Below are 25,761 nucleotides of genomic sequence, written 5' to 3'. Positions count from 1 at the left end.
CGCAATTTCTGAAACCCAGATTTTTAGTTCATTTCTCAATATGAATGATTTTTTTGAAACTCCAGAAAAATCTAGATGGTATGAAGACAAACGTTTTAATTTTAATCACTTATACTTATTTCCAAGGTATATTTCATAACAGCAATTAAATTTTGTAAATAATTTTTTTTTTGAAAAATGATATTCTATTGTACTCTCCTGGTGCCATAGTGGTTAAGAGCTTGGCTGCTAACCAAAAGGTCAGCAGTTCGAATCCACCAGCCACTCCTTGGAAATCCTATGGGGCAGTTCTACTCTGTCCTATAGGGTTGCTGTGAGTTGGAATAGACTCAACAGCAAATGGTTTGGTTTTGGGGGTTTTTGGTCTTCAAAACTAGAATTTTAGAGTCTATAAGCAAAATCCAATGGGTGACTAGTTAAATTTAAACTCCCACTTGAAGCTTCCAATCTTGAAATTCTCATAAACTTCTATGTCCCTCCAAACTCTAATATTCTTGCTTGCTTGAGTAACTTGCTGGAATAAGCTTGAGAATTCTATCTGTAGTCTTCTCATATTTCATGTGAGTATTCTCAATAATAAAAACAGGTACACTCACTTGTTTAGAAGTCCAAAAAAAACTAAATGGAGATTCAATGATCTCTCCAAATCTATAGGAGTCTTTTGTCCATTCAGAATTCATTTTGACAGGTGTTATTACATGATAATGGAGCACCCATTATCATGCTTTATCTGGCCAAGTTCAACTTTTCTGTTCCATTGTCACATATGATGTTTGATCAATATACTATGGATTGAGAAGACCAATGCTAAATTCTTTTTTTTTAATTTAGTTTTTTAAAAGTCTCTGAGAGTTCTTCTGGAGCATCCAACAACATGGTGTTCCCTGATATTTTCTTTTTGTTTTTGTTCTTTTTCCTCCAAATGAACAGTAAACATCTGACAGTGGGAAATAGCGTTAGTTCTCAATAAAATCTTGTAGATTGCTTCTGAGTGGGTATATAGTTTTATACTCCTAGGCAACAGACCCCTCTGATCATCAAGCACTTAGATCAGCTCTTCCCAGTGCAATGATGGAAAAGGGTAAAGGAAAAATTTTCTCCATTAAAATGGATGTCTATTTTGCTATCAGCAACTCTTGAGTTTTTTTTTTTCCCTGATATTCTTAAGGTTCCTAAGGTCCCCTCTCTAATAACCACTCCTCTTCCCACAAATGTACGCTATAATCCTCCCTTCCCAAATCTCTGGCTCCCTAACTTTCGGACCTCACACTAGCTGAAGCTACTCAAATATTTGTAGAACACCCCACCCCTGCCATGGATTTAATGTGTCCCCCCAAAATATCTGTCAACTTGGTTGGGCCATGATTGCCAGTATTGTGTGATTGTCCACCATTTTGTCATCTGATGTGATTTTCCTGTGTGTTGTAAATCTTGTCTCTATGATGTTGATGGGGTAGGATTAGCAACAGTTACGTTAATGAGGCAGGACTCAATCTACAAGATTAAGTTGTGTCTTAAACCAATCTCTTTTGAAATATAAAAAAGAGAAGCAAGCAGAAAGACAGGGGGACCTCATACCACCAAGAAAGCAATGCAGGGAGCAGAGCGTGTCCTTTGAACCTGAGGTTCCTGCGCTGAGAAGCTCCTAGTCCTGGGGAAGATTGATGACAAGGACCTCCCTCCAGAGCCAACAGAGAAAGAAAGACTTCCCCTGGAGCTGATGCCCTGAATTTGGAATTCTAGCCTACTAGACTGTGAGAGAATAAATTTCTCTTTGTGAAAGCCATGCACTTGTGGTATTTCTGTTATAACGGCACTAGATGACTAAGACAACCTCTTATGTGCTAGGCACAGAGCCAGGCACTAAAAATATGCAGGAGCAAGATCAACACAGATTACTAAAGAGAGCAACACAGAACCTGCAGAGATTTTAGTCTAGTGAGGAAGACAGACAATTACAAAGATAATGAATGATGGCAGTGTATGTTAGCAATGGGATCATATAGTGGGAGTCCTAGTTCTGTTTGAAGGGCTTCTTGGAGGAAACTGAGATGTAGAGAATGAGTAGGAATTAGTCACGTGAAAAGTAGAGGGGATATTCCAGAGAGCAGTGGAGCAAGCAAGAAAGAGAGTGAAGGAGAGAGAGATTGATTTGTTCAAGCAATTCAAAGGAATTCAGTGTTCAGCGTGGTGGGATCATGGGGTAGAGGTGGGAAAGGAGTGGCCAGCTGAGAGTGTAAACCTATTAAGCAATTGCTTAAATCCTATGGGAAGTCATTGAAGAGTTTAAAACTAGGGAGTGCCATAATTAAATTTGCATTTTAGAAGGCTCTCCTCTTGGGGGCAGAGTGCAGAAACTTTCAAGCTGGTCTTGAGGGAGGTCGGGATTCAGTAATCCAGGTGAGAGATAATGATTAGCGTAATGGATGTGAGGTTGGAGAGAAGTAGTCTGATTTGAAAAATACTTAGGCAAAGGCATAATTTTTAGAACTTGGTGGTTCATAGTGTGTGGTGGTTGGAAGAGAAAGTAGCCTAAGGGGATGACTGATTTCTGATATGGGCAACTCGGAGTCAGCATTTTCCCTGAGATGGTAAACAACGTCTTGAGTGTAAGGATGCCAACCGAGTTCACTAAACTGAATTTTGGATACTGGATTTGAGGTGCCTCAGAAACATCAAAGTAGGCATCTAAGTAGATGCACATGAAGCTCGAATGAGACATCTGGGCTGTACATGTAGACTTGTGCATCTTCGGCACAGAGTAATGGAAGCCATCGAAATAGGTCAGATAACAGGGAAAATGTGAGTCAAATGAGGAGCCTCTCACCAGCTCTTCTGCTTCAGGGGCCTGTGAGCGTGACAACAACCCCAGGTAAGGGGCATTGATTCAATAGCTCAGCAGAGTTTATAAGTACATTTTTTAAGGTGTGGTTACTCTGAAAAAATTATTCCCTGAGAAATAACCCCTCACTCCCACCAAATTGTTCCCTGGTAATAATTTTGGGAAAATCTGTATACTGTATCCTTCACTTGGAGAGTATTAAGGACTAACAAGTTGTACAGTAGAGAATCTTTTACTCTTTGTCTAACTCAGCTTTTCCCAACAAAAACATAAAATGGTTTACTGATTTTTCAATTGATTGACTGATTTTATTAACACCCCACAGAACCAATATTCATAGAGAACACTTTGGAATGTTGATTTAGAAACATGATGATCAGTAGATTTTGAAAACTTTGTTTCCTGTTTTGACCCTACTACATCCACTGGAATTTTCTTAGATTAAAGGGGTCAAAAGACCAGGTTATAACCCCAATGCATCACTCGCCAGCTGTGAAACTTGGAACCAATCACTGATCCACAGTTTCTTCATCTGGTAAACGAAGAGATGGATGACACCCTCCCCAGCGTTTAACTCATAAGAATGCATCTGGAAAAGCTAGCTCTCTCCCTGTTCCTTCATACCCTGAGACGTTCAGATTCTGGACTAACCTTCGGCTAGTCAGCAATGATAACTTCTATTTATTAAGCCCTGGTGGTACAGTGGTTAAGAGCTATTGCTGCTAACCAAAGGTTGGCAGTTCAAATCCACCAGGTGCTCCCTGGAAACCCTATGGGGCAGTTCTACTCTGTCCTATAGATCTCTTTGAGTGGGAATTGACTTGATGGCAACAGGTTTGGTTTTTTGGTTTTATGATGTGTCAGGCATCATACTAAGTGCTTTATGTCCACTGTCTTAATTACCCTTCACAGCAACCCTGAGGTAGGTAGTATTCTTTTTCTTTATCACACCACAGATGAGGAAGCTAAAGCTCAGAGATGTTAAGTAACTTTCCAAAGTTCACAGCTGGTTAAGTGAAGAGCTGAGATTGAAACTGGCTTTTTTGATTCCAGAACCAGAAATTCCATCCATTTTATTCACTGCCTCAGTTCCAGTGGCCTGGTATGTGGCTTCCTGTGCTTTAAGACTTCTCATCTCCTAGTCCTATTACCAAGTAAGCCCTGGTGGCACAATGGTTAAGCACTCGGCTGCTAACCGAGAGGTTGGCTGTTCTAACCCACCAGCCACTCCGCAGGATAAAAGACCTGGTTATCTGCTCCCATAGAGATTTCAGTCTAGGAAAACCTATGGGGTAGTTCCTACTCTATCCTATAGGGCCACTAGGAATTGGAAACAAGTCAAAGATACACAACAATCCTATCACCAAGTGTAACCTATCACTGTCTCCCGCAGATATCATTCCAAACTCCAGGCCTTTTTCTGACTCTTGCCTTATCTATTACCTACCTCTCCCCACCCATATACATCCCCGACATACATACGTAAGGGTCAAATGAATTGTTCCATTCTTCCAAACCCTGGCCTACCATTTTCTCAGATAATGAAAAAAATAAATGCTAAGGGGTAAGAATTCCGAACTGGAGACCGGAGAACTTTTGTGAAAAGGAATGGAAAGCATCTGTCTAATGCTTTACTATTAATTAAGCACAGTCACACTCATTAGACCAATTGGCTGTCTCCCAAAATACAAGGGGAGTTAAAAAAACAAAAACAAACCAAACCTGTTTCCGTTAAGTCAATTCTGACTCATAGCGACCCTATAGGACAGAGTAGAACTGCACCATAGAGCTTCCAAGGAGCACCTGGTGAATTCAAACTGCCGACCTTTGGTTAGCAGCCATAGCTCTTAACCCTTACGCCACCAGAGTTTCCACAAGGGGAGTTAGATGCCATTATTCCCCCCATTTTATTGACTGTATTGAATAATGGAGGTATAGGTCACAGATGGACTTTGGACAACCTTGGATTTTAGTCCCAGCTCTGCCATTTCTTTCTTTTTTCTTTTTTAAATTTTATTGTGTTTTAGGTGAAAGTTTATAGCACAAATCAGTTTTTCATTCAAAAATTTTATGCACAAATTGTTTTGTGACATTTATTGCAATCCCCACAACGTGTCAACACTCTCCTCCTTTCCCTTTCCACCCTGGGTTCTTAGTGTCTGTTCATCCAGTTTTCCTGTCTCTTCCTGCCTTCTTATCTTTGCTTTTGGGCAAGTGTTGCCCATTTGGTCTTGTATACTTGACTGAACTAAGAAGTATTTTCCTCACGTGTGTTACTGTTTGTTTTATAGGTCTGTCTAATCTTTGACTGAAAGGTGGACTTTAGGATGCCATTTCTTAGTTGTACAATCTTGGGGGATATATTCAACCTCTTTGAGCCTCTGTTTTCTCATCTATAAATGGGTTATTATGGATTGAGTTGTTATTGTTAGGTGCCATCGATTTAGACTCATAGTGACCCCATGTGACAGACTAGGACACCTCCATAGAGTTTTCTAGGCTGTAATCTTTACTGGAGCAGACTGCTAGGTCTTTCTCCAGTGGAGGTGCTGGGTGAGTTTGAACCACCATCCTTTTGACTAGCAGCCAAGAGCTTAACTGTTTCACCACCAGGGCTCCTTATGGATTGAATTATGGCCCTAAAAAATATGTATTAAAGTTCTGGCCCTTGCACCTGTGGATGTGATCCTGTTTGGAAACAGGATTTTTTTTGTTATGTTAGTGAGTCATACTAGAGTAGGGTGGATCCTAAACCTAATCACTTCTGAGTCATAAAAAGACCAGAATAGACACAGAGACACACATGGGGACTAGATAGATGTCATGTGGGGAGCTGTCTACAAGCAAAGGAACACCAAGGATTGCTGGCAGACACAGAAACTAAGAGAAAGGCCCACAGAAACAGCTGAAACCCTGATTCAGACTTTCAGCCTCCAGCACTGTGAGAGACTAAATTTCTGTTCTTTATAGTCACCCACTTGTAGTATTTTTGTTACGGCAGCACCAGCAAACTAAGAATTATAACACTAATTATCTCATAGGATTGTTAGATGTTGTTAATAAACCAAGCTTGGCAGGTTGAGAATTGCTTAAGATTTTACAATTAACAGAGAGAAAGCTAGAACTAAAACCTAGATTTTTGGACTCTAAATCCAGTGCTCTCCCTACTATCCAAATTGCTTCTATCACTGCCTCTCGGATCATTTCCTAGGGATTGACCTCAACAATGTTCTCTTGTAAGGATAGTCTGGTTTCTGAAACACAGAAGTGTGAAAATGGTGGCCCAGTCAAACTGGAGATAGAGATCTGCCCAAAAGCAGGTGAAGAGGGTGTAAGGGGCAGAATTGTTTAAGAAAGACAGTAACTCTCAATCCTGGATTTTTTTTTTTTTTTTAATATTGATTCTCGGGTCTAACCCCAGTCTGCCTTAATGGGAACCTCTGATGGTGGGGCCAGGCATACCTATTCTTGGACCGACCCATAGGTAATTCTGAGGTGCCACCTTGATTGAGAAGCACTGTCCTTTTTTAGACAAAAATCATTGCCAAATGACCCTACAACTCAATACCAGTTGTCACTGAGTTGACTCTGACTCATGGAAACCCCATGTGGATCAGAGTAGAACTGTTCTATAGAGTTTCAGTGGCTGATTTTTTTTCCAGAAGTAGATCCCCACAGGCCTTTCTTCCAAGGCACCTCTGAGCGGACTCAAACCTCCAACCTTTTTGTTAGCAGCCGGATTCGTTAATCATTTGCACCACCCAGGAACAACCCACTAGCGCTCACAGATTAGTGTCTGAACCACCTTGGTCTTTGGGCTCTCCTTTGTTTCATAGATAACAAAAACAGTTTAGATATTTGGGTGAGTTGTGGAAGGAAAGTTCTAAGTAGTCACTGTGGGAGGATTGACTCTCTGAGGTTCAAGAGGGCGGAGTCAGCCTCACTTCCTCATCTGGGCTTCCGCTTGTCACAGCGCGATCTTATTTATGCTCCTTTCACTTCTCCTTTTTCACAAATAGCCCCGGACATCCGTGTTAGCAGTCTTGTCGCAGCAACCTCAAGGGCAATCACCAAATTCTGCCTAAAGGACTTAAGAAAGGTGCCTGCAAAAGGTAAGAGTGATGGCATTTTAATCTGGTTTGAGAGTGAAGCCCCGAGCCGTTTTGTGTGGGGTAGGTTGTCTTCTTGGGCATCTCCATACACCTTTATAGGAACCCTAAAATTTCCTTCAATTTCGTTTCACAGATATACAGGAAGTAAAAAGATCAGCAAGATCCTTCTTGTTGTGTGCTGTTGAGTCGATTCAGACTCATAGGGATCCAGTAGAACAGAGTAGAACGGCCCCATAGGGTTTCGTAGGCTGAAATCTCTATGGGAGCAGATTGCTGGGTCTTTTCTCCTGCGCAGCGGCTGGTGGGTTGGAACCGCCGACCATTTGTTTAGCAGCCAAACTCTTAACAACTGCGACACCAGTAACCACTAAAAGGCAATCCGGACAAAGACTTTTTATTAACTGGATTCCCATTTTCTGATATCAGGGAATTCATGTGCTTAAATTGCTTGCTACACAACTTGAATTTCTCTTTGTGGTAATTGCTGATGCCTGGGGCTTTCTGGAGGAGACCTAGTGATGCAGTGGTTAAAGCTCTCGGCTGCTAATCGAAGGGTCTGTGGTTAAACGTACCAGCCCTCCAGAGGAGAAAGATGTGGTAGTCTGCTTCTGAAAAGATTTACAGCCTTGGAAACCCTATGGGGCAGTTCTACTCTGTCTTACAGTGTTACTGTGGGTTGGAATTGACTCGAGGGCAACGGGTTTGGTTTGGTTTGGGGCTATTTGAAATGAAACTGGGGAGATTTCCTGTGTGCTCTGGTCTTTAGAAAATTGGTCTTGTGATTTTAAAAAGTAAGGGGAGAAGCAACAGCCAGAGCCATTTAGAAAGGCACCTGGGCATTTGAAATGTGAGTCTTGTTCATTTGAAAAAAATTCAAAAGCAAACTTAGTGACTCCCACTGCAGTTCCTCAGAGACACTAAATGGAAGAACAGTTAAAATCACAGCGCCCAGCTCAGACTCAGAAACACAGAACACACTCAGTAAACGTATTTTGAGAGGTGAAAGCTAGACACTTATAAGGGATACTTGGTTTGGCAGGCAGGTTTTAAACAGCAGGAAGAACATTGTTATCCTCAGGACTTCCCCCAAATAAACATTCTTGGTTTATAAAACATGAATATTAATAAACATAATATGAAGTACACTTATGAAAGTCAACCAACAAAACTTGATATTGCAATAATTTCCAATTCATGAGCTATAACTAATGATTAAGCTTGCATGGACCCAGCCAAGTGGTAGCTAAGCTTTAAGCTTTGGTCCTGTCTTTTTCTGTGACTATCGTGGTAGTTGCTGAGGTCAAGTCTCACCACTGGAAATGCTGTATCAGAGCTTTCTTCTTCCAGGACCTGCAAGACTCTCACTTGATTATGCCCTGGAAGGGAGAGAGGAAAACCTCCCCAGGACCACATCTACCCCCACACCCAACTAAGGGAGATGGGAATGGGCAGCGGTCTCTGGATTCGTAAAGGGAAGGTTCAGCATCTCAGGGGCGATTCAGCCTTGAATTTAAAAATAAAGACCAGACTTTTCAATGAATTAATTTAATAATCAGGTGTTAAGCGCCTATGGAGGGCCAGATACTGTGCTTTGGAATGTACTGGTGGTCTAGGAGGAATGGCAAGTTTGTAGAAGGAGGAGTTCAGCACGTTGTCCTGCCCTTAAGGAACTCCCATGGAAGATAAGAGACCAGATACAGATGTAGGTGCTCTGGAAGAGAGCTCAGGTAAAGCAGAATCTTAGTTGCTGCCTGAACGAAGATATTTTGTTTCCTCAATCTTTTTTTTTTTTAATTTTTTTATTGTACTTCAGATGAAGGTTTACAGGATAGTTTCTCATTAAACATTTAGTACACATATTGTTTTATGACAATGGTTAACAACTCCACGACATGTCAACACTGTCCCTTCTCGACCTATTACCAGCTTTCCTGTCCCTCCTGCCTTCTAGTCCTTGTCCCTGGGCTGTTGTGCCCCATTAATCTCATTTTGTTTTATTGCTTTCTCAGTCTTGAGTGGAATATGCAATTTTGAAATTGTGGTTAAATTGGAGCAGGGGCTGGGCTGAAACTTGATTTCCTGTGATACTTCCTGTGTGGGCCAGTGGAAAGTATGAAGCTTTTAAATGAAGTGATTGTACCCTCAGGGAATGATTTAAAACCCACCCTTCTCCAGCTGTCTGTGACCACCACCTAAGGACCTCACCTTTGTTCAGTGACAAGAGACACAAAATGAAATAGCCAAACTGTATTGGTCTTTACTTTCTTATCACCTCATGTTGACCTCTAACTGCCCAGAGGCTCTCAAGCTCCAGACCTCAGAGGCCTGTTTCCCTTACCCACTCCCACCCCAGAAACCCAGGTGGGATAGTAGTTAAGAGCTATGGCTGTTAACCAAGGGGTTGGCAGTTCGAATCTGCCAGGCACTCCTTGGAAACTCTGCGGGGCAGTTCCACTGTGTCCTATAGAGTCGCTATAAGTCAGAATCGACTCGATGGCAACAGGTTTGGTTTTTTTTTGTTTTTTTTTTTTTACTCCCACCCCACAACATACCAGCTGTCAGGCGTTGTGCTAAGTGCTGGAGACACAAAAACGATATCATTATCAGCCTCAAAACGTCTGGAATCTAATGTGGAGGACAGACACAGTGATTACAGCACAACTATAACATGATGTGATCTTTTCTGTAACGGAGGGAATGTGCACATAAAACTTAGGAGGAATTTTGGAGCATGCCAAAGACTCCCTGGGAGAGGATGTGACTGCTTCGGCTCACTTTCAAAGTGTAAGTTTGCTATGGGGACAGGAGTAATAGCATTCCAGACCGAGGGAGCAGTATTTGCACAATCCAAGTAATGTAGAGTGCCAGGCATGTTAGAAATGAGAGTAATCAAGTGGGACTGGAGTGAAACAAGCCATGGTTGTGGGATTCCAGGAAGTTGAAATCTCTTTCCCGTACGTGGTTCTGGGACCCCTGCACCTAAAGGAGAAGGGTAGGACCAATATTCAGGGGTGTTCTAGGTCTAACCCTGGATGGGAGTAAGCTCTAGATGTCCACATAGTAGAGTAGGTGTAATCTGTACTGATGTGAGGGGGAAGAGGCAGATTTCTTCCCCTTGATCTAGATTTTCCCCTAGTTTAGAGAAAAGGGTGGAGCTCTCTAAAAGGTTACAGACATTGTCTTCTTCTCAGCTTCTGTTCCAGGAAATGCTATGTTGACTTAGTTACAGTGGTTGGTTTGTGTTTCGAGATTATACAGCCCACAGCACTTGTAGGGAGGGAGCACCTCTCTGTTTAGATCACACTGGGCCCTAGAGACTGGGCTTCTGCCCTCAGGAAGCTTCCAGGACCCAGCTGCCACTGCAGACACGGAGCACTGAAGGGGGAACCCAGAGAAGCCAAACAACTGTGCAGAGCTGGCCTTGGTGTAGCTGCTGGGGCAGAGGAGGGGAGGATTGCAACTGGAGGTGGGCACTCAGTTTGGGAAGACTGTCTGGAAGCAGGTTTGGGAAGGAGGAAGATGTGTGTTCCCAAAGCCCGTGGGTAAGCACTCAGAGTGAAAGCCACGGATCTCTGTATTGGGATATAGAGGCAAGTCCTCTATTCATTTCACATTTCAGGAGCACACGGTAGAGTTCCTACCCAAGCAGTAGCATCAATACATCATAGCTATGGCCAAGAGTTGTTATAAAAGATGCCATGAGGATACATCTCTATAATCACTATTTAGAAAAATGTTTTTTTACTTAAGGTCCCAACATTCTTCTGTAAGGAACCAAAGACCTCCATAGATTTTGTGTAGGAAGAGATCAAAAAAAAAACCTGCCACTGTTGAATCGATTCTGACTCATGACAACCCCATGTGTTACAGAGTAGAACTGTTCCATAGGGTTTTCTTGGCTGTAATCTTTACAGAGAAGCAGATCGCCAGGCCTTTCTTCCATGGCACCAATAGGTGGGTTCGAACTGCCGTCATTTAAAAAATCAAACCCATTGCTGTAGAGTTGATTTGAACTCATAGTGACCCTATAGGACAGAGTAGAACTGCCCCATAGAGGTTCCAAGAAGCAGCTGGTAGATTCAAACTGCCAACCTTTTGGTTAACAGCCAAACATTTAACCACTGTGTCACCAGGGCTCCTTAGGTTAGTAGTCAAGTGCAAACCTTGTAGGAAGGGATACCCAAAAAACCAAACCCATTGCCATTGAGGCAATTGTAGGAAGGGATAGGAAGCCAATAATTAACTACCTTGCAGAATACCATGGTCTTATATGTTAATGGTGATTGTCTCTGGGAGATGGAGTTTCAGATTATTTTATACTTTCTCCTTTGTGCTTTTCTTTGTTGCCTGAAATTTCTTACAAAGGCCACACAAAACTTTTTAAAATGTATTCTTAAAAAAAAAAAATGAAACAAGCAAACAAAGAATTCTTAAAGGCCTTCAGGTCCTTGGTATGCTTTTTTCATAAAAATCTAGCAGAAGCTCAGGGTCCCTCTTAGGCATGGACTGGAAGTTCTGAACTTAATCTTTTAGTCAGTATTCACTGACCCAGGCTCGCAGGTACTGAGTCAACTAGGAAGTATGACATCATTTAACCTTCAGAACAACCAGTGAGGTAGGTATTAATATCCCCTTTTTAAAGATGAAGAAATTTTGAGAGAGAGGTTAAGAAAGTTGCCCAAGGCTACAGTGTCACTGCCAGACCTCTCTGATTCCGAAACTAGTGCATATCAAGTTGCGCTCTGTCGTGGATTGAATTATGCCCCCCCCACCCCAAAAAAAATGCGTTTATCAATTTGGCTGGGCCATGATTCCCAGTATTGTGTGGTTTTCCTTTATGTTGTAAATCCTGCCTCTATGATGTTAATGAAGGAAGATGGGCAGCAGTTGTGTTAGTGAGGCAGGACTCAATCTACTAGATTGGATTGTATCCTGAGGCAATCTCTTGAGATATAAAAGAGAGAAGTGAGCAGAGAGACAGGGGGACCTCATATCACCAAGAAAGCAACACCAGGAGCAGAGGACGTCCTTTGGACCTGGGGTCCCTGCACGGAGAAGCTCCTAGTCCAGGGGAAGATTGATGAGAAGGCCTACAGAGCCTTCCCCTGGAGCTGACACTCTGAATTTGGACTTTTAGCCTACTTTACTGTGAAGAAATAAACTTCTCTTTGTTAAAGCCATCCACCTGTGGTATTTCTGTTATAGCAGCATTAGATAACTAAGACATGCTCCATGGAACTCCATGTTCTTTGAGCTGTTAATAAGTAATTTTCCATGTAAGAATAGGATTTGTAGTTATATGACCAAAAAACCAGTTGCCCTCAAGTTAACCCCAACTCATGGCAACCTCATGTGTATCAAAGTAGAACTGTGCTCCATAGCTTTCCAATGGCTGATTTTTTTGGAAGTAGATCACCAGGCCTTTCTTCCAAGGCACCTCTGGGTGGACTTGAACCTCCAAATTTTCAGTTAGCAGCTGAGCACATTTACCATTTGAACTACCCAAGGGGACTCCTGTAGTTATATAAGTCTACTTTACTTTCTTTCAGAGACCCAGCATGTACATTCTGTTTCTCAGAAGTCATTCATTTTTAAAAAAAGTTTTTATAACTTTTCATTATTTTAATTTAATCCCTTTTTTTTTTTTTTACCATGAAGTCCCCTCACTCCCTATTGTTATTTTTTGTTTGTTAAACATAATGATCTGTGTAAAGCCAAGGCTGCCTGTTGTGGCTCCAGATTGGCTACTAAGATAAGGCTAAAGATCAAGAACCGATAGTTTTTGACACTTCTGTCTAACTGTATCCACTTCTGTTGTTGTTAGCTCCTGACTCATGGAGACCTTATGCACAACAGAACAAAACACTATCTGGTCCTGCCCCGTGATCGGTTCCAGATTGGATCATTGTGACCTATAGGGTTTTCGTTGGCTGATGTTTGGAAGTAAAGGTCACCAGGTTTTTCTTCCTAGTCCATTGTAGTCTGGAAGCTCTGCTGAAGCCTATTCAGCATCATAGCAACATGCAAGCCACCACTGACAGACGGGTGGTGGCTACCTGTAAGATGCACTGGCTGACAAGCAGATCCGGCTCTCCTACATGGAAGGTGAAAATTCTACCACTGAGACACCTTGTATCCAATTCTAGGTTTAATTAAATTTAAGGCTGGATTAGACAGTGCTACAAGTACAGGTCAAAGAAAAGAGTGGGGATGAAACTAGAAATCCACAAGATAGTTTATTAGCCCCAAGCTCTCTACTTGGAAGAAACTAGTGATTGAAGTTCCGTATTAAGCTGTGGGAGGTGGCCACAGCCAACTGTAGTTTGGTCAGGGAGGTTTCCTGGAAGCTGATGTCAGGGACTTTCTTCACAGAGCCATGAATCATAGGGCTGGGAGTCACAGACTTTGACTGCAAGAGGGATGTCAGTTCTTCTGGATGGTGGGGTTGGTAAAGTGAAAGGCTTGATAACTAGTCAGTGGCAGTGAGACAATAAATAAGGATCTCCAGGCTAGAAGAGAAAGCTACCCTGCAAAGGGAACTTGCCTGCCTCAGAGACTTGAAGAAAGGGAAATGGAGCAGCATTCTCTCTAAGTTTATGAACGTTGGGGCCATGATTGCATGTCACTGAAGTAGTGACAGTCTTTACCAAACGGGCATATTTCCTCTTTCAGTTGGGTGTAGGTCTTAGTAAGTAGAAAATCAAGGAAGGAGAAAAGGGAGTTTCTCCTTCCTATCCATGAAGGAAGGAATCAGTGGGGAAATTCCCAGAGCTGTTGTTACCTCTTTATTTGGTGCTCTGTGGACAGTTAGGTTACTTGGCCTGAAGCAGCTGCCATTGGATCCCAGGATGTTGGAACTGAGGTGACTCTACGAGGCATTTGGCCCTATCCCCTTCTGTTAGGATGGGTAAATTATTTGCCTATGTCCAAAAGATAGCTGATTGGCAGAATACAAACTCAGATCCATGGCTCCTGATGCTGCAGTCTCATGTTCATTCCACTACACCAGATTATTTGGAGTTACTGAGCTAAGTAAGGTCCAGTTATTGGCTCATTCAACAAACTTATTTTGAGTGTACTGCGCTGTGGTTTTTTATGAGTCCTGGGGAGCAATGGTTAAGTGCTTGGCTGCTAACTAAAAGGTTGGCAGTTTGAAATCACCCAGCAGCTTCACAGGAGAAAAAACCAGGCGGTCAGCTCTTGTAAAGATTATAGCCTGGGAAACCCTATGGGGCAGTTCTTCTCTGTCATATAGGGTCGTTATGAGTTGGAAACAACTGGACGGCACACAGCAACAACATGTACTGGGTACTGTGTTAGGCCCTGAGGATTCAAAGATGAATAAAATAGCTCCTGCCGTCAAGGAGCTCACAGGCTAATGAGGAAGGAGATAATTATAAAAGTGGTTAGTACAATGCCAGAGATGCATAGATATTACAGGTACTTATTGGAGGGTTGAGGAGTTGAGTTTGAAGAATTAGGTACAAAACAATCAGAGAAGCCTTCCTAGAAAAGTGAAATTTGAGCTGAGTCATTAGGATGATTAGTAGCCAACCAGACTGAGGGGTCAGAGGGAGAGAAAATGGTAATTCCAGCAAGTAATCACATGACCAAAGGTAAGGAAGGAGACATTGAGGCAAGTATTCAATGTTATTTGCTTGAATTTTAAAGTATAAGGCAGGGAGAACTGCCATGAATCTGGAAAGATGGACAGGAACAAATTATGGAGGGATTTTTTGACATATGTGTACACACGTGAAATCATCACAGCAAAAATGAACATATTCATCACTCCCAAAAGATTCTTCCTGGCCTTTTGTAATCCCTTTCTCCCTCCCTTCCCTGCTCTCCAGGGCTATTCAGGTTGTCTGTTTCTTCTTGGGTGACCTTTGGTAATTTGTGTCTTTCAAGGAATTTGTCCATTTAATCTAAGCTAGAATTTATTGGCACAAAATTGTTCATCATATTTCACTTCCTCTTTTGATAGTTCTAGAATCTGTAGTGTTGTCACTTCTCTCATTCCTAATGTCAACAGTTTTTGTCTTCTCTATTTTTTGTTAATTGTCTGGGTAAAATTTTTATCAATTTTATTGATCTACTTAAATAACCAGCTTTTTGGCTTCATTTTTATTATTATTATGTTTCTATTTTATTGGTTCAACTCTTAATTATTTCTTTCATTCTACTTATTTTGGGCTTGATTTTCTCTTTTTATAATTTCTCAAGATGTAAGCTGAGGACATTAATTTGAGGCCATTCTTCCTAATATAGGTATTTAGTGCTATAAAGTGTCCCCTAATTATTGCTTTAATGGATACAAATTTTGATGTTATTTTTAATTATTATTTTTTTGTTTAAATTTCTTTCTGATTTTGCTTTTGATTTATTCTTTAATTCATGGGCTATTTAGAAGTGTGCTATTTAAAAATAGTTTCCACATATTTGGGGATTTTCTGTAGATCTTTCTGTTACTGGTTTATAATTTAATTCTTTTTAAATTTATTAAAACTTATTTTATGGCCCAGTGTGGTGTCCCTTGGCAAATGTTTCATGTACTCTTGAAAAGAATGTATATTCTGCTGCTGTTGGGGGAGTGTTTTATAAAGATTGGTTTAAGTTGATAAATACCATACCTGTCACCACTGAGTCAATTCCGACTTATAGTGACCCAATAGGACAGAGTGGAACTGCCCTATAGGGTTTCCAAAGAGTGGCTGGTGGATTCAAACTGCCGACCTTTTGGTTAGCAGCTAGGCTGTTAATCACTGCTCCACCAGGGCTCCAGTTGATTGAATTTCTGTCTACTGATTTTATCAATTATTGAGAGGTGAGTATTGAAATCTTCCAATATAATTATTTGTCTGTTCCTCCTTTCAGTTCTATCAGTTTTTGCTCCATATAATTTGAAGCTTTGTTATTAAGTGCAAAACTTTCAAGATTTTTATGTACTCTATATCAACTAGTCCATTTATCATTATGGTATGACCTTATTTATCCCTGGTAATATATTTTTCTCTAAAATGTCTTTGTTTGGTATGAATATAGCCACCTCAGCTTTTTTCTCTTTTGTTAGTTGTTAGCATGGTATATCTTTTTCTGTCCTTTTTCTCTAAATCTGCTTGTTTCCTTATATTTGAAGTACATTTTTTGTAGAAAGTGTAATTGCATCTTGTTTTTAGAAAACAATTTGTTTGTTTTTAGAAAACAAACAATTTAGAATGTATCTGGCCATCTTTAGGTCATACTTGGAATATTTAGACCATTTCATTTAACGTGATTAATGATATGATTAGGTTTAAGTGTATTTGTTTTCTATTTGTCCCATCTTCCTATTTTCTATTTTTTCTGTCTATTCTTTGTTTCTGCTTTCTTTCAATTAATCTGGTATCTTTTATGATTTTCATCTCCTTTGTTGACTTTGTGTTGTTATTTTAGTGGCTGCTTTATCTTTAACTAATCAGAGCCTACTTTCAAGTGATATTATGCTACTTCACATATAATATGAAAACCTTACAATATTATACTTACATTTCTCCCCTTCGGGCCTTTATGCTTTTGTCATCCTCCATTGTTATTAATCCCACACAACGTTGTTATCATTTTTGTTTAAACAGTCTTGTATCTTTTAAAGAGATTTAAACAACAAGAAAAAGATTATGTATTCATCCTTGTAGTTACCCCCTCCAGTGCTCTTCATTCCTTTATGTAGGTCAGTATTTCCATTTAGTCCCATTTTCCTTATACCTGAAGGATTCTCTTCAACATTTTTTGTAGTGTAGATCTGCTGGTGAGGAGTTCTTTAAGCTTCTATATGTCTGAAAGTCTTTAATTTTTATTTTCTTTTGAAATATTTTTTGCGAGGTATAGGATTTTAGGGTTTTTGTTTTTGTTTCTGTTTTCTTTTAGTATTTTAAATATGTTACCCAACTGTCTTCTGGCTTGCATGTTTTCCAGTAAGTAGCCTGTTCTTGTCCTCATATTTGTTCCTTGGTACCGCACGTGTCTTTTTTCCTCTGGCTTTTTTAACATTTTTTTTATCGTTGGTTTTGAGCAATTTGGCCATAAATTGTGTTAGTGTAGTGTCTTAGTCATTTAGTGCTGCTGTAACAGAAGCACCACAAGTGGGTGGCTTTAACAAAGAGAAATTTATTTTCTTACAGTCTAGTAGGCTACAAGTCCAAATTCAGGGCATCAGCTCCACAAGGCTTTCTCTCTCTGTTGGCTCTGGAAGAAGGTCCTTGTGATGCATCAGTCTTGCCTTGGTCTGGAGGCATTTCAACGTAGGAACCGCAGGTCCAAAGGACACACTCTGCTTCCGGCGCTGCTTTCTTGGTGGTGTGAGGTTCCCATGTCTCTCTGCTTGCTTCTCTCTTTTATATCTCAAAAGAGATTGACTTAAGACACTACCTAATCTTGTAGACCTCGTCAATATAACTGCCACTAATCCATCTTATTACATCATAGTGATAGCATTTACAACACATAGGGAAATTACATCAGTTGATAAAATGGTAGACAATCACACAATACTGGGAATCATAACCTAGCCAAGTTGACAGGTATTTTTGGGGGACATAATTCAGTCCATGACATGTAGTTTTCTTGTAGTTGACGTTCAGTGAGATTCTTGGATCAGTGGGTGTATTATTTTCATCAAATTTAGAAAATTTTCAGCCATTATTTCTTCAAATATTTTTATTCTCTCCACCTGTCTTCTTTTCAGGACTCCAATTATATTAAGATACTTAAAATTGTTTCTCAACTCACTGATGCTCTGTTCATTAAAGAAATATATATATATATATTTTTTTCTATCTGTATTTCTTTTTGGATACTCTGTCTTACTGTCTTCAAGTTCGTTAATCTTTTCTTATGCAATGTCTAAGCTGCCATTAATCCAATCCAGTGTATTTTCCATCTCACACATTGTAGTTTTTATCTTTAGAAGCTAAATTTCAGTCTTTTTAATATTTTCATCTCTCTACTTAATTGTTTGAACATATAAAATCTACTTTAATGTCTTTACCTGCTAATTATAACATCTGGGTCAGTTTAAATTGATTAATTTATCTCCTCATTATGAGTTATGCTTTTCTGCTTCTTATATGCCCGATATTCTGAGTGAAGCCAGGCATTGTGATTTTTGCCTTGTTGGGTGCTGGATATTTTTTTATTCCTATAAATCTTGAGCTTTTTTCTGGGATGCACTTAAGTTACTTGGAAAGTGTTTGATCCTTTTGTGTCTTGCTTTTAAGATTTGTCAGGTGGAACTGGGGCAGTGTTCAGTCTAGGGCTACTACTGTGAGTTGGAACCAACTCAACGGCACCTAACAACAATAACAACAACGGAGGAAAGATCCTCTGTGTTCTCTACCCAATGCCTGTGAACCTTGAGGTTTCCCAATGCAGTAGATGGGAACAAGTACCTAGTCCCAGCTCTGTATAAGTGCCAGACACTGTTCATATGATACCCAATCTTGGATAGTTTCTTCACATGCCTGGGTTGATCAGTACTCAACTGAATTCTTTTTTTCTTTTTTATTTTCATTTTTTGACTGTTCTTTAGATGAAGGTTTACAGAACAAACTAGTTTCTCGTTAAACAATTAATACACATATTATTTTGTGACATTGGTTGCCAACCACGCAACATGTCAACACTCCCCTTCTAGACCTTGGGTTCCCCATTCAGCTGAATTCTTGATGGGCACTGAGGTAGGGAGAATAATGAGCCTCCAAAAATGTTCATGTTATAATCCCTGGAACCTATGAATGTCATCTGATACGGCAAAATGGACTTAGCAGATGTGATTAAATTAATAATCTTGAGATGATATTATCCTGGTGTGTCCGATCTAATCATATGGATCTTATAAGAAAGAGATAAGAGAACAAAGTGGGAAGTAAAAGATGTGACAACAAAAGCAAGAGGTTGAAGTGATTGAAGGAAGGGGCCAAGGAATGCAGGTGACTTTCAGAAGCTGGCAAAGGCAAGGAAATTGATTTTCTTCTAAACTCCTTAGAAAGAATGCATTACTGCCAAAACCTTGATTTTAGACTCCTCACTTCCAGAGCTGTAACAAGTAATTTGTGTTTTTTCAAATAACTAAATTTGTAGTAATTTGTTATAGCAGTGATAGGAAACTAACACAGGCACCCTCTGCAATTCTTTGGGGTTTGCTCTCTGTACATCTCTTTCCTCTCCTTTACCCTGGCTTGCAAACCCTAGCTGCCTTGGTCTCCTCAGAATCTCAGTTCTGTCTCGTCAACTCAGGGAGTCTGCCAAGCTTACCCTTTCTGCCCCATGGCCTGGAAACTGTCATTACAGGAAGCTGAGGTAATCATAGGGCTTACATAATTTATTTCCTATGACTGTCCTTCATTGTCTGATATCCTGTATCTTGCAAGCCATTGTTTTATATAATTTGTCAATTTTTTGGTTGTTTCAGGTGAGAGAGTGCATATGGTACCTACTAATCCATTTTGGCCAGAAGTACATATCCCAAATATATGATTTTATATTTGCTTACGTTGTTGTTTGCTGTTAGGTGCCATCGAGTCAATTCTGACTGATAGTGACCCATGTACGACAGAGGAAAATGCTACCTGACCCTATGCCATCCTCTCATCCATTGCTGTGTTTGAGCCCATTGTTGCATTGTGTCAATCCATCTAGTTAAGGGTCTTCCACTTTTTCGGTCACCCTCTACTTTACCAACCATGATGTCCTTCTCCAGGAATTGGTCTCTCTTGATAACATGCCCAAAATACGAAAGACAAAGTCTCACTATCCTTGCTTTTAAGAAGCATTCTGGCTGTCCTTCTTCCAAGACAGATTTGTTTGTTCTTTTGTCAGTCCATGGTATATTTAGTATTCTTTGTCAGCACTGTAATTCAGATGCATCAGTTCTTCTTCAGTCTTCCTTATTCATTGTCCAACTTTCGCATGCATATGAGGTGATTGAAAATACCATGGCTTGGGTCAGGCACAGTTTAATCCTCAAAGTGTCATTTTGCTTTTTAACACTTTAAAGCGGTCTTTTGCAACAGATTTGCCTGGTGCAATACATTATTTGATTTCTTGACTGCTGCTTCCATGGGTGTTGATTGTAGATCCAAGTAGAATGAAATCCTTGACAACTTCAATCTTTTCTCCATTTACCATGATGTTGATTTTTGCTTCAGTTGTGAGGATTTTTGTTTTCTTTATGTTAAGGTGCAATCCATACTGAAGGCTGTAGTCTTTGATCTTCATCAGTAAGTGCTTCAAGTCCTCTTCACTCTCAGCAAGCAAGGTTGTGTCATCTGTATATCGCAGGTTGTTAATGCGTCTATCTCCAATCCTGATGCTGTGTTCTTCTTCATATAGTCCAGTTTTTCAGATTATTTGCACAGCATACAGATTGAATAAGTATGGTGAAAAGATACAACCCTGACACACACCTTTTCTGATTTTAAACCATGCAGTATCCCCTTGTTCTGTTCGAATGACTGCCTCTTGGGCTATGTACAGGTTCCATATGAGCACAATTAAGTGTTATGGAATTTCTACTCTTCATAATGTTATCAGAATTTGTTATGATCCATACAGTTGAATGCCTTTGTGTAGTCAATAAAACAGAGGTAAACATGTTTCTAGTGTTCTCCACTTTCAGCCAAGATCCATCTGACATCAGCAATATTCCTCGTTCCACATCCTCATCTGAATCTGGCTTGAATTTTCTTATGGCTGTATTTTCTTATAGCCATATTTTAAAAAAAAAAAAGTAAAATGGAAAAGGTGAAATTTAGATTTTTTTTTGTAGTAAGTCTTCAATATCTGGTATATATATATACACACAAACACTTTCAGCACATCTTAAGTCAGACTGTTGTTGTTACAGAGTAGAACTGCTTCTTAGGATTTTCTTGTCTGTAATCTTTATGGAAGCAGATTGCCAGGCCTATCTTTCTCGGACCACCAACCATTAGGTTAGTAGTAGAATGCAAACCGTTTGTGTCACCTTTAAATCAGACTAACCAGATGGATTTAAGTGCTCAATAGCCACAGCATAGCTCTAGAGTATGGCAGAATGATCATAGTCAATATTTTGCTGCTCAAAGGGGCTATACACAGTTGAATGCATCAGCTTAAATGTCACCTCCTCCATGAAATAATCCTTGATCAGCCCAGCTAAAAATCTTTGAACTTTTTTGGCATTTGGTACTGTTCTCTGGGTGCTGACATATTTTGCTGTGCAGAAAGGCTACAGTAAGGACTCCCAAGATTTTGGAGATGAAGAATGATAAATGTCACATCCTAAGAGTTAAACTAATAAAAAAACTTCTAGATAAAACTAATATGATTATTTATCCATAAGTGTGTCTTAGCTTATGAAATATTTGGTTAATGTGATATTGATAAAGGCCTGGAAAATACTCAAATCCTTTGTTCACTCCTAATAAACAGAGTGATTCTTTAAGACTAAATAATCATAAGTTCCATTTACTGAGTACTGACAATATATGCCAGGCTCTGTAGTAAAATTATTTAATCTTCCTATCCATTCAGTGAGGTATAGGTATTATCCTCATTTTACATATGAAGAAATTGTGATCAGAAATGTTAAGTTTCTAAATCTCACGTAGCTGTTTAGTGACGTATGTGAGAGCTGAATTCAAATTTGACCTCAAAACTTGTATATTCGATCATTACATATTTTTTAACCCTCCAAACATATCTGTCTTAGTTCCTAGTGCTGCTATAACAAAAATACCACAAGTATTTGTAGTACACAAAGAGACCCCATACCCATTGTGTTGTGATGGAAGGATTGCTTTTGTGTGGCCTTTCTCACCATAGTCTTGTAACTCCCACCTAAGTGATTGGGTAGGACTGTGCAAATAGGGTAATTGTGGCCCACGGATAGTGACTGGTCAGTTTTGCTATCCCACTGGGCTTGCCATGAGCCATCCCAGAGGCAGGAGAGAGAGGATCCCGCTACCACCAAGGAAGAAGAGCCAGGAGCGGAGAGCGCATCCTTTGCACCTGGGATCCCTGTGCTGCGAAGAAGCTCCTAGAACCAGGAGACAGGTAGAGAGAGAGGTCAAGAAGCAGTGGCAGAGAAACAATGGCAGGAGATGGCATGGCTCCCAGAGTGAGAAAGCTGAATGCCTTTGGGCAGGAGGCTTGCTGATGGAGTAGAGTGCCTCTGGACACTTATTGGCAGAGCTAAAAGAGCTTTGTAACACTTGCCTGAGCAGGGCAGAGGTTGAGTGCCAGAGATGCATGCCTGTGAGCACAGCTGGGAAGAGGCTGTCCTGATGGAAGAACTGTATCCTCTGCATTCCTGAACCTGAATTGTAACCTGTTACTTCCCTAATAAACCGCATGATCATGAGTATTGTCTGTGAGTTCTGTGTGGCTATTGCAGTGAATTATTGAACCCAGCAGAGAAGTAAACAGTGCCATGGGAGGGATGGTTGGTGTCCGAATTGGTAAAGATGGCGGAGAGAGGAGGCATGTCTGACCTCCGCCTCATAGGAGTCAGCCTTGGGCTGTTGATTTTGATTCTCCTTTCCCCTTGTGAAGTTAGAGGAGGTCAGATACCACCCCCACACCATTTTTACACCAATTAAGTATATCTCCTCCTTACCCCCACCCCCAACCCCTGACAGTCAACAATCTGCTTGTCTCTGTGGATTTACTTATTCTAGATATTTCACATAAATGGAATGTCTTAGCTTCCTAGTTCCATCGTAACAAAAATACCACAAGGGGGTGACTTTAAAAGGCAGGAATTCATTGTCTCAAAAGTTTTGGAAGCTAGAAGTCCAAATCAGGGCATTGGCTGTTATGGAAGATCCTTCCTTGTCAGTAGCCCTGAGCGTTCTTTGGCATTTCTTGGCTTATAGAGAGTTCCTTGAATGGTCTCTTCCCCCTGTGTGTGTCTCTCCCTATCTGTTTTCCCTTTTTATAAGACCCACTCAGAGGGATTAGGTTTTGGACCCACCATGCTCCAGTATGATCTCATTACCATAAAGAGAAACTCTTATTTCCAAACGGGGTCACATTCACAGGTACAGGGATTAGGATTTCAACATATGTTTTGAGCATTGTGTCTTTTGTGTGTGTGTGCGCATTAAGTGAAAGTTTACAGTTCAAGTTAGTTTCTCATACAAAAATTTATATAGACATTGTTATGTGACCCTAGTTGCTCTCCCTATCATGGACAGAACACTCATACTTTCCACCCCAGATTTCCTGTGTCCATTCAGCCAGCCTCTGTCCCTTTCTGCCTTCTCATCTCACCTCTGGACAGGAGCTGCCATTTAGTCTCATGTATCTACTTGAGCTAAGAAGCGCTCTTTTCACAAGTATCATTTTATGTCTCATAGTCCAGTCTAATCAATGTCTGAAGAGTTGACTTCAGGAATGGTTTCAGTGCTAGCCTAACAGAAAGTCCAGGGGCCATGTCTTCCGGTGTCCCACCAGTTTCATTCAGACCATTAAATCTTATCTTTTTACTAGAATTTGAGTTCTACACCCCACTTTTCTTCTGCTCCGTCAGGGACGCTCTGTTGTGTTCCCTGTCATTGGTGGTAGCCAGGCACCATCTAGTTCTATTCTCAGGCTGATGGAGTCTCTGGTTTATGTGGCCCTTTCTGTCTCTTGGGATAATATTTTGCTCGTGTCTTTGATGTTCTTTATTCTCCTTTGCTCCAGGTGGGTTGGGACTAATTGATGCATCTTAGATGGTGGCTTGCTAGCTTTTAAGACCCCAGACACCACTCACCAAAATGGGATGCAGAACATTTTCTTAATAAACTTTGTTATGCCAGTTGACCTAGATGTCCCCTGAAACCATAGTCACCAGACTCCTGCCCCTGCTACTGTATCCCTCAAAGTGTTTGGTTGTATTCAGGAAACTTCTCACCTTTGGTTTAGTCCAGTTCTGCTGACTTCCCCTGTATTGTGTGCTGTCCTTCCCTTCACCCAAGATCATTCTTAACTACTAACTACTTAGTGAATACCCCTCTCCATCCCTCTCCACCCTCATAACCATCAAAGAATGTTTTCTTCTGTGTTTAAACCTTTTCTTGAGTTCTTATAATAGTGGTCTCATGCAATATTTGTCCTTTTGCAACTGATTAACTTGACTTAGCATAAGGCCTTCCACATTCATCCATGTTATGAGATGTTTTGCAGATTCATCATTGTTCTTTATCGTTGCATAGTATTCCATTGTGTGAATATACCATAATTTGTTTATCCATTCATTCATTGATGGGCATGTAGGTTGTTTCCATCTATTTGCTATCATGAACAGTGCTGCAGTGAACACGGGTGTGCATATATCTATTCGTGTGACAGCTCTTATTTCTCTAGGATATATTCCAAGGAGTGGGATTGCTGAATCCTATGGTACTTCCAACTTTTTAAGGAATCATCAAATGGATTTCCAAAGTGGATGTACCATTTTACATTGCCACCAGTAGTGTGTAAGTGTTCCAGTCTCTCCACAACCTCTCCAGCATTTACTATTTTTTTTTTTTTTTTGGATTAAAGCTAGTCTTGTTGGGGTGAGATGGTATCTCATTGTAGTTTTGATTTGCATTTCTCTAATGGCTAATGACTGTGAGCATTTCCTCATGTATCTTTTAGCCACCTGAATGTCTTCTTTGCTGAAGTGCCTGTGGTATTCTTTGCCCATTTTTTAATTGGGTCATTTGTCTTTTTGTTGTTGAGGTTTGCAGTGTCTTATAGATTTTAGAGACTAGATGCTGAGAGGGTTTGTCATAGCCAAAATTTTTTTTCCAGTCTGTAGCTTGTCTTTTTGCTCTTTTGGTGAAGTCTTTTGATGAGCATAAGTGTTTGATTTTTAGGAGCTCCCAATTATCTAGTTTCTCTTCTGGAGTTTGTGCATTGTTACTTATGGTTCGTATTCTGTTTATGCCATGTATTAGGGCTCCTAGCATTGTCCTTAATTTTTCTTCCGTGATCTTTATCATTTTAGATATTATGTTTAGGTCTTTGATCTATTTAGAGTTAGTTTTTATGTGTATGGTGTGAGGTATGGGTCTTGTTTCCGTTTTTTGCGATGGATATCCAGTTATGCTGGCACCATTTGTTAAAGAGACTGTCTTTTCCCCAATTAATGGACTTTGGGCCTTTGTCAAATATTAGCTGCTCACAGTGGATGAATTTATGCTTGGATTCTCAATTCTGTTCCATTGGTCTATGTATCTGTTGTTGCACCTGTACCAGGCTGTTTTGACTACCGTGGCAGTATAATAGGTTCTAAAATCAGGTAGTGTGAGGCCTCCCACTTTGTTCTTCTTGAGTAATGCCTTACTTATCCTGGGCCTCTTCTCTTTCCTTATGAAGTTGGTGATTTGTTTCTCCATCTCATTAAAAAATGCCATTGGAATTTGGATCAGTATTGCATTGTATCTGTAGATTGTTTTGGGTAGAATAGACATTTTACAATAATGAGGCTTCCTATCCATGAGCAAAGTATGTTTTTCCACTCATGTAGGTCTCTTTTGGTTTCTTGCAGTAGTGTCTTGTAGTTTTCTTTGTATAGGTCTTTTATTCTCTGATTAGATTTATTTGTAAGTATTTTATCTTCTTGGGGGCTATTGTAAATGGTACTGATTTGGTGATTTCCTCTTTGAAGTTCTCTTTGTTGGTGTAGAGGAATGCAACTGATTTTTGCATGTTTATCTTGTATCCTGATACTTTGCTGAAATCTTCTATTAGTTCCAGTAGTTTTCTTGTGGATTCTTTGGGGTTTTCTGTGTATAAGATCATATCATTTGTAAATAG

The 25,761-nt window shown here is 40.3% G+C and overlaps 1 protein-coding gene across 2 annotated transcripts in view; it reads left to right on the top strand.

The window, feature by feature from the left end:
- Positions 1-6,837: 6,837 nt before the first annotated feature.
- Positions 6,838-25,761, top strand: part of CD53 (CD53 molecule) — a 33,540-nt gene continuing 14,616 nt past the window's right edge. Inside the window, exon 1 of one of the 2 annotated variants that reach the window (XM_023734957.1) lies at positions 6,838-6,954. The gene's annotated coding sequence lies outside the window, so the exon portion shown is untranslated. The remainder of the gene's footprint in view (positions 6,955-25,761) is intronic. The other variant, XM_004380421.2, reaches the window with a different exon arrangement.

Source organism: Trichechus manatus, unplaced genomic scaffold, assembly GCF_000243295.1.
Source record: "Trichechus manatus latirostris isolate Lorelei unplaced genomic scaffold, TriManLat1.0 scaffold00073, whole genome shotgun sequence".
Taxonomy (NCBI): Eukaryota; Metazoa; Chordata; class Mammalia; order Sirenia; family Trichechidae; genus Trichechus; species Trichechus manatus.
The sequence above is the reverse complement of the archived record's forward strand: the minus strand, read 5'-3'. Positions and strand labels throughout refer to the sequence as shown.